The sequence below is a fragment of the Scylla paramamosain genome, chromosome 12, assembly GCF_035594125.1.
Source record: "Scylla paramamosain isolate STU-SP2022 chromosome 12, ASM3559412v1, whole genome shotgun sequence".
Classification (NCBI taxonomy): Eukaryota; Metazoa; Arthropoda; class Malacostraca; order Decapoda; family Portunidae; genus Scylla; species Scylla paramamosain.
Genome location: NC_087162.1, coordinates 16,082,701 through 16,092,947, shown reverse-complemented (window position 1 = coordinate 16,092,947; position 10,247 = coordinate 16,082,701).

Sequence of the window (10,247 nt, the reverse complement as noted above, 5' to 3'; positions counted from 1 at the left end):
AAAAGGCACTATCGAAGTAAGCGTTACTGAACTTTCGACAGCGATCGTACATACAAAATAAAACATCTATTGACACTCTCCTTCCGTAATTTGATGAAGATAAGAGGACTAAGATTGAGAGAAACGCGAAAAAAAAAGAAAATAAGAGTAGCAGGTTCATGAACTTACGATGCCAGCAACCGTACATACAAATGAATATCTACTATGCTTTAATTCTGAGTAAAAAAAAAAAAAAAAAAGGAGCACATAATCCGGTAATTAAAGCTGGGGAGTCTGTTCTCTCAAGTATGTTAAGCGTGTCTCAGGTAAAGATTTGTTACTTTACCCGCGACCTTTACCACTTTTCCTCCTCCTCCTACTCTTCGTCCGCGTCTTAAGCTAAAGGGGACACTTAAGAAGAAAACCAGCGATAAAAAAGAGGAGTAAAAACAAATATTAGGGGGACGAATGAAAATGAACGTAGTATAGATCAGGGACGAGCCTTGAGAGGAGACAGTAACCATGCACTGAACCCACGAGAATTGAACATTTGAACCGCACCGAACCGTAGTCCTTCACAGCACTACACCTGCATTAATTAAGAAGTGTGCTGGTTCTTTTATTTTCTCTTTCTTATTCTCCTTCTCAAAATTCCTTTACAGCATTGCGGACTTTTTGTATTAGGAAGTGTGTTGGTTTTGCTTTTCTCTTTCTCGTTCTCATCAATATTCTCTCAGAGCATCAAAGGTTTAAGGATTATGCTGGGTTTTTTTTCGTTTCTCCTTCTCTTTCTCCTCAAAATTCTTCCAAAAGCATCACTGACTTTTGTACTAAGGGGTTTAATCGCTGCTTATAAAATGATAGGCGACACATTAGTAAAGTGAAGCAAACAAGGAAGCAAGCTGAGATGAAGTAAAATATCACTTCACATGTTAATATTGTAAGTGTCTATATCTGTTTTTGTTTGTTGTTTCTGTTTTTTTTTTTTTCTGCATATCTGTCTGAGTGTTTGTCTACCTGCCTCTGTTTCTGTGTGTTTTTGTGTTTCTCTCTCTCTCTCTCTCTCTCTCTCTCTCTCTCTCTCTCTCTCTCTCTCTCTCTCTCTCTCTCTCTCTACGTGGGTTTTCTCTTTATGCCTGACTGGAAAGGAGTTGGGACACTGGGAGAAATGAGAGAATGAGTGGGTGGGTGAGTGAGTGAATAAGGGAGAGGGGAAGGGAGGTGCGTACCATAACAGGTTTCTACTGAAATCAACAGGAAATACTCGCCGTCACTATGCACGCAAGTGGGCTTTTGAAGGACGAGAACCTAAAAGAGAGATACAATTATTCATTGCTAACGCTATGTAAATCCTCGTCCTTGGGGAAAGCCTTGTCTGTGCCTAGCATTGGGGAAAATTTCCTGTATTCTGGAGAAGTGCCATGAGAGAGAGAGAGAGAGAGAGAGAGAGAGAGAGAGAGAGAGAGAGAGAGAGAGAGAGAGAGAGAGAGAGAGAGAGAGAGAGAGAGAGAGAGAGAGAGAGAGAGAATTATGAGACCATGAAACTGTTAGATCATGAAATCGGTACACCATAAAAATATTAATTAGACCGTGAAACTGTCAGACCATGAAATTGTTCGACCACAAAACAGTCACACCACAAAACAGTCACACCACAAAACAGTCACACCACAAAACAGTCACACCACAAAACAGTCACACCACAAAACAGTCACACCACAAAACTGTCACACCACAAAACAGTCACACCACAAAACTGCCACAAAACAAAAGTCACACCACAAAACAGCCGCACCACAAAACAGTCATACCACAAAACAATTAAACCACGAAATAATTAAACCATGAAACAAAAACTAGAGAATTAAATAATAGAAAGAGAGAGTGCCCATGAAGATATCTAAGCAAAACAGAAAATAATTACAAATCCAGACGCGAGAGAGAGAGAGAGAGAGAGAGAGAGAGAGAGAGAGAGAGAGAGAGAGAGAGAGAGAGAGAGAGAGAGAGAGAGAGGAGTAACAAGAGAGGCTGAGGTGCTCGTGGTGAACAAAGCAGGGATACAAGAAAATTACCTACCGTTACCAGTAAAGAGAAGATGTTTACAATCAGCGGCGAGACACATTGGAGGGAGAGGCTTTTGTTCTACAGAGGGAGTCATACAAACTGATAATGCTGATGATGACTATTACTGTTATCACTGAAGAAAAAGCCCAGGAAGAGGAGGAGGAGGAGGAGGAGGAGGAGGAGGAGGAGGAGTGTAAATTATACTTTCAGATATTCATAGTGACAGCATAATAATTCTGCCCCATGAGGTCTTAAAGAGGAAGAGGAGGAGGAGGAGGAGGAGGAGGAGGAGGAGGAGGAGGAGGAGGAGGAGGAGGAGGAGGAGGAGGAGGAGGAACAACAACAACAACAACAACTACTGCTACTACTACTACTACTACTACTACTACTACTACTACTACTACCACTACTACTATAATAATAATAATAATAATAATAATAATAATAATAATAATAATAATAATAATAATAATAAAATAATAATAATAATAATAATAATAATAATAATAACAATAATAATAATAGTAACAACAACAACAACAATAACAACAATTATAACAATAACAATTATAACAACAACAACAACAACAACAACAACAACAACAACAACAACAATTATAACAATATCAACAACAACAACAATTATAACAACAACAACAACAACAACAACAACAATAACACCACCACCACCAACAACAACAACAATAACAACAATTATAACAATAACAATTATAACAACAACAACAACAACAACAACAACAACAACAACAACAACAACAATTATAACAATATCAACAACAACAACAATTATAACAACAACAACAACAACAACAACAACAACACCAACAACAACAACAACAATAACAACAAGATTAACAACGACAAGAACACCACCAAAATAAGAAAGAAAGAAAAAAAAACACTGTACCTTAATTTAACATGAATTACTTGCTGGCAACCTTACATTACGTACCTTCTCCTAGTGACGTAAGACTCGTGGATGAAGGAAAAAGTAACGTCAATGTTGTCATACTTCCCCCCCCAAAAAAAAATAAATAAATAAATAAAATAAAAAAAATAAATAAATAAAAAGTAAATAAATAAAATATAAAGCTCCACTAAACCACGTCCCAGTGTTTATTTGGATAAGGTAAACAAACTCAAATCTTTGGGAGTCTCTTGGAATGGCTGATTTTACAATAGACAAGATGTATGTACGTATAGTAATTCTTTAGTTTCTTTCATGTTCACAGTATCAAAAAGACTGAGTTATGGCACCAGAACAGTCAGTCAATCAATCCATCATTCTTCTTTCCAATACCTGAACTGGTAACGTACCAAGCGGAACAAAAGAAGAGAAGTAGTAGAAGGAGGGACAGGAAAAGCAGGAACAGGAACAGAGGCATAAGTAACAGTAGGAGAAACAAGAAAAACAGGAGAAATAGGAGCAGGAACATACATGAGTAACAGTAGGAAAAAAATAACGAGAAAAACAGGAAAACAAGCATGAACAGTAGAAGGAATAGAAGGGGGAGGAGGAGCAGGAAGAGAAGCAACAACAACAATAAGAGAAATGAGTCAAACAGGAGGAGGAGGAGGAGGAGGAGGAGGAGGAGGAGGAGGAGGAGGAGGAGGAGGAGGAGGAGGAGGAGGAGGAGGAATACAAAGGAAAGCCAAACAGCAACAGACCTTTTGGTACTTGCGAGGCTTTTTGGTAACTACTTCTAACTAGCTACTGGGAAGACAGACAGGACAGCACAGCAGAAGGCTCCTCCCCACCCACCCCTCCCTCCAGCTTGCACTGGCATGGAAATAGTTGGAAAAAGTACCATGCAGTATGGAAAAACTGACATGGAATTTTCATAGGAAAGGTTGAAAGGAAGTTCTACTATTCACCTAAGGTGAACTCTATACGCCTATCTAAAAGTTAATACAATTTATAATAAAATTTGTGTCTGTAAAATAAGGGTTTATTAGTGAATTTAGTAATTATTCGGACAAGAAGAGAGCTTGTTGGGGATTTGCTTTCAAATATTTGTCTCTTTTATTTTTTAATGATTCAATAGAATTGCTGTTTACGATTACTGCAGGAAGTTTGTTCCATATATTGACTGTACGATTAAAGAAAAAAATGTTTGGTCTCCTGGGATTTAAAACGTTTGGGTATAATCTTGAATCCATTATTTCTTGTTAGGTTAGAATGATCAATGGTAAAATATTTATGTGCATCCTTTAAAATTTTTGAACATTTCAATTAGGTCTCCTCTTATCCTGCGCTTTGTTAAACTAAATAGGTTTAGTTCTTCCAATTGTTCCTCATACGGCTTATTACGCAATCTTGGAATCATCTTTGTGACTCTGCGCTGTATCTTTTCTAATTTTTCAATGTCTTTTTTGTGATATGGTAGCCAGAACTGTACACAGTATTGTAGATGAGGGCGCACCAGTGAGTTATACAAGGCAAGTATAACCTTTTCTGATCTAAATTCGAAGGTTCTTCCAATGAACCCTACTAATTTATTTGCCGTCTTTACTGTTTCTGTGCAGTGTTGCCTCGGCTTTAGGTAGTTTGACACAACGACACCAAGATCTTTTTCTTTATCAGCGCTTGACAGTGGCATGTTATTCATTACATATCTCGCCTGAACATTGTTGCTTCCGATATGTAGAATTTTACACTTTTCTATAATGAATCTCATCTGCCATTTTTCTGCCCAGCTTGTTAGTTTATTGAGGAGGAGGTGGTGGTGTGGAGGTAGGTAATGTGTCTGTCTGTCTGTCTGTGTATCTGTATGCACCCACGTGCGTGTTGAATAAGCCAGAAGCCGCGAGGACTCAATGGCACCTTCAAGAGAAGAAAGAAAGAAAGAAAGAAAAAAAAAAATAGATCGGCGCAAGTGGGTGTTGATGGGGGGGGGAGAGAGAGAGAGAGAGAGAGAGAGAGAGAGAGAGAGAGAGAGAGAGAGAGAGAGAGAGAGAGAGAGAGAGAGAGAGAGAGAGAGAGAGAGAGAGAGAGAGAGAGAGAGAGAGAGAGAGAGAGAGAGAGAGAGAGAGAGAGAGAGAGAGATAAACAGCCTCCCATTCTTCCCTTCCCCCTTCCTTCCTCCGCCCTTCAATTTGGACGCCACTTACCTAACACGACGGAAGGTGAAAATGGAGATGAAAGAAGGAGAGATTAAGGGTTGCTTCCTCTTCTCTTCCTTCTCCTCTTCCTCCTGTCTGATTTTTACCCAGAGGGGTTTAAGACGCGGATATCGTGTCTATCTTTACATTTTTCTCCAGCGTACAATCTCGACTCTCGTTCAATTAAGAGAGAACAATACTTTTTTTAGTCTGCCATCTTCTCCTCCTCCCTCTCCTCCTCCATTCTCTCTCCTCGTGTTCACTGGAGGAAGGAAGAAGGAGTTTTTTTTTTATCTTCTCTTATTTCTCTCTCTATTTTTTTTTTTTTTTTCATATATATAATTTCGTGCCTGGAGAGGTTTTTTATTTCTTATTTTTATTTTTTATTTTATTTTTTCTCCTTGTCTTCCTTCTCCTATTTACTGTTATCATGTTCAATGGGGGAAGGAATGAAGGAGGTACGTATTTGTTGGCTGGTCTTCTTATGCTGCTCTCATACCTCCTCTTGTCCTAGCTTCCGTCCCTAAAGATTTTTTTTTTTGTCCCTCCTCCTCCTCCTCCTCCTCCTCCTCCTCCTCCTCCATTCTCTCTTCTCGTGCTCAGTAGAGGAAGGAGGTTGTCTTCCTATCCTCCTCTTCTTCTTCTCATCTTACTAACTTCCTTCAGCCTTAAAGGAATTTTATCATTTTTTTTATTCTCTACTTGATTCTCGTTTCTTAAATTTTAGTCAGAAAGGAGGAGTTTGTTTTCTTTTATCTTTTCACTCTAACTTTTTTTTTTCTTCATCCTTAGAGAAGATTGGGAGATGCGTATTGTGCCTGGTGGGAGAAAAAACAGTTTGTTCTCTTTCTACTCCTCTTTTATGCTTGGAGAAAGAAGGAATGTGTGGTGAAGATCTCGTCCTTCTCCTCCTCTTTATTTGTGTACCATCCTTCCTTCATGTTTGGTGGAGAAAATAGAGAAAAGTTTGTACCTCTCCTTTTCCTCCTTCTTTTAAGCTTGAGAAAGAAGGAATATGAAGATTTTCTCCTCCTCTCCCCTTTATTTGTATACCATCCTTTCTTATTTGTGTCCGGTGGAGAAAGAAGGAACGATTGAAATGCTCTTCCTCCTCTTTATTTACATTCTTGTCCGCTAGAAAGAAAAGGAACAAGTGAAGTCCTCCTCATCTTTATTAGACCATCTTACTTCCTTCTTTCGTGTCCAGTAGATTAGCGAGAGATTGTGTTCCTCTCCCCTGCTCCTCCTCCTCCGTGTTTTCGCCTCGTGCCTAGTAGCTTGGATCTACGTTTTCAGGGGAGCAGCAGCAGACGCCCTGCCCGCGAGCCCTACCGCAGCCTGAAGGACGCCGCGCTGAGCACCACGTGTGCATAAACGTGATCCTCCTAAGTTTTACGAACACTTTTATGAACCAGAAGGCCGCCGCGGTAACCACATCTCTCCCCCCACCCCCACTCCAGTTCCCACCCTCTATCCTCCTCCCTCCTCCCTTCCTCATCACTGAAAACCACATTCGCACATGCACACGCACGCACGCACGCGCGTACAGACAGACAGACAGACAGACAGACAGACAGACAGACACACACACACACACACACACACACACACACACACACACACACACACACACACACACACACATACAGTCATCTTCAAGGCCAATAGTGACATTACTTGGACATGTTCGTCAGGAAATCAAGGAATTGCCAGAAAAAAAGTGAAGGTAAAAAAGTTGAGGACGAAAAAGAATGAACAAAACCGTAAAAAAATAATGAAGGCTCAGCTCCACGGTAACAGAGAACGAGGCAGCAACAACGGCAGCTCGTCATGTCTGTGACTTAGTGTGAAGGTAAAGAAAACTAACTTTCAAATGACCTTGATGATAAGAACAGGGCTCGTAGTCTTAAGCAGGACTTACATAAGGACTGACTTGTTCATTCCTAGAGAAAATGGGAGATGTGTGTGTGTGTGTGTGTGTGTGTGTGTGTGTGTGTGTGTGTGTGTGTGTGTGTGTGTGTGTGTGTGTGTGTGTACCTTTCCTCCTTACTCGTGCTTGGTGCAGAGGGAAGGAGTTTGTAGTCTTTCTCCTTTCAAAAGCCACAGAGATGGTCAGTCATATTTTCATGGGTACTTTCCTGTTGGTGGTGTAGAATCCTTTAAGTACCGCTACTTTCACTACAGGCAATTGAAAGTTATTGTGTAATACCACCGATGTGTGTAAGGGCTATCGCTAGAACATTCGTACACTCTTGAAAAACCTACATAATTTTTCACTATAACCATTTGAAAGTAGTTAACTGGGTGATACCGTCGAAATATCTAAGGGCAATAAGAAGAGTACACTCCTGAAAACCTTACATAAGTTTCACTACGGTCATTTGGTAGTAGCCGAGATGTTTAAGGATGCGAAGTTTGGACCTGTGACAAATTTACCGTAGTACCGCGACTCTCCCTTTTCACCGCGTATTGGCTCACTTCCTCCCTTCGCGCCTCCACGCCCTACGGTTTTAATAATTCATAGGCACACACTTACGCTTTTTTTCTATTACGGGCGTCCTTCAGTAACCTCAAGAGTGTCGTAAAAATTGTTTGCATGGAGCCAGAGGAAATAAATGAGAGAATAGGAAGTAATTTTTTTCAGTTAAGCCTTTTCCTGCTGTGTGTGTCCTTCGTTACAACTAGCACTGTAAAGATTGTTTGCGTGGGGAAAGACGAGTGGAATGAGACTGGAGGTAAAGTTTCTCGTATTTTTTTTTTTTCACAGTAATCCTTTCCCTGTTCCGTAAGTAGAGAACTGTAGTAATGGCTTGGGTGGAGACAGACGAGGATAATGAGAAAATAGGAGTTTAACATTTTTTATTTTTTTTTATCCTACAGAAATATTTATAAGACTTTAATGCAAGAATAAGTATGTAAATAGTTGTTGGTGATTAACCCTTTTACTGCTAATGACACAACGTATGCTACTTTTTTTTTTTCATACGAGTCATCTTTAACAATATGTCTAAATACCATGCCAGCAATTCTAAACGCGGTGGCCCAGACAAAGCACCACTCATTCACACACACACACACACACACACACACACACACACACACACACACACACACACCAGACAAAGCACCACTCACTCATACACACACCAGACAAAGCACTACTCACACACACACACCAGACAAAGCACTACACACACACACACCACACACACACACACACACACCAGACAAAGCATTACTCACACACACACAGCAGACAAAGCACCACTCACACACACACACACACACACCAGACAAAGCACCACTCACACACACACACCAGACAAAGCACCACTCACACACACACACACACACACACACACACAGACAAAGCACCACTCACTCACACACACACACACACACACACACACACCAGACAAAGCAAAATATTACACAGTATCAATAAACCAATATTAAACCACAGACACCAAGAGTTTTCCGCTTTCGATTATTCCATTACTATTCGCGGGAAGCTTTAAAAGTTACACTCCAGACTTGCCCCAGACGAGTGTATTAAGTTTATGTAAGGAGATCCAATGCATAGAAATGGTTAAAAGGAAAAAAATGTGAGGCGGTGAAAGGGTTAAGCTTTTCTGACACTAAAATCTGAGCCTTTTTTATTTTATTTTTTATTTTTATTTTTTCAGGCTATCATAACAGGCTATCATATGTATTCTCAATCTACTTATCAATAACACTCACTGGTACTTGGCACATCTATCTACAATCACTAACCACTCTAAGACATTTCTTTTCGTCCTACAACCATCTTTAAACATTGTGCTGGCTAGAAACTACAAAATCAATTCCTTTTCATCCGCTCCTTTCTTGTAGATGTTTATACAGATTTTATACATTGCTTTTAGTGCTGTGAATTGAAACGTATTGCAGAGAAAAGGCTAAGATGCATTCATTAACAAAGTATTTATTTTTCGGCTGGGGGACGAATTTAAGCACAGCAGGATGGAGAAAGACGATAAAGACGGTGTACAGCTACTAGTCAGCATCAAGAAACCTGCTGCTCTTACTTCCACTGTGTTTTAAGTTTACACTTCACGTGTAAGAGCAAGTACACAAGTACAAAGCACGGATTTATTATTCACTCAACGAAGCTGGAATCAATTCTCCGCTTATTATTTGGTCATCAGTCATCAGTCTTCTACAGGAACCGCCACGTGTAGGCCTGATGGGTCTTTTGCAAGTTCCTTTGTTCTTATGTTCCTATGGTTGGGAGTCTAGGTAATTTTTTTAAAGATCTTATTACTCAAGTTTTACAAGGCTGCCGGCAGAAAGGAGGACGAAAGGTTAAGGGCAACCGCTAAACACAGTGGGGGGGAGTGAGTGCAGTGTGTTATTCAACTAATGGACGTGACTATACATTTTCTTTATGTCTTTTAACAGCTGCCGCCCTTCGCGGAGCAACGTCTTCTGTGCAGGACTCGTTACTCAGCTAATACTCATTTCCTGCTGCCAAGTGCTCCCTGAAGTGTGGCATTTTTTTTTTTATTATTTTTTGTTTATTGCCTGGGTGAGTACGTAAGTCTCCTAAACTCCCATCCACCCCTCCCACAAACACACACACACACACACACACACACACACACACACACACACACACACACACACACACACACACACACACACACACACCGCCGCATCCCCGACCCTTGGACGCCTCAGACTACAGATTCACACGCCACCCAAGCAGACCTCAAAACAAACACATCAATAAATAAAAAAAGTAGAAAATAAATCAATAATTAATGAACTAACTAGTGAATTAACTAACCGAATCAGTCAAGCAATCAATAAATAAATAAATATATAATATCAATATATCAATAAATAATATCAATAAATATATCAATAAATAATAAATATATAAACACATAATAAAGAAAAACATGAGACAGCCAGTGTAATGATAATTTTTTAACACAAGAAGATGGGAATATATATATATATATATATATATATATATATATATATATATATATATATATATATATATATATATATATATATATATATATATATATATA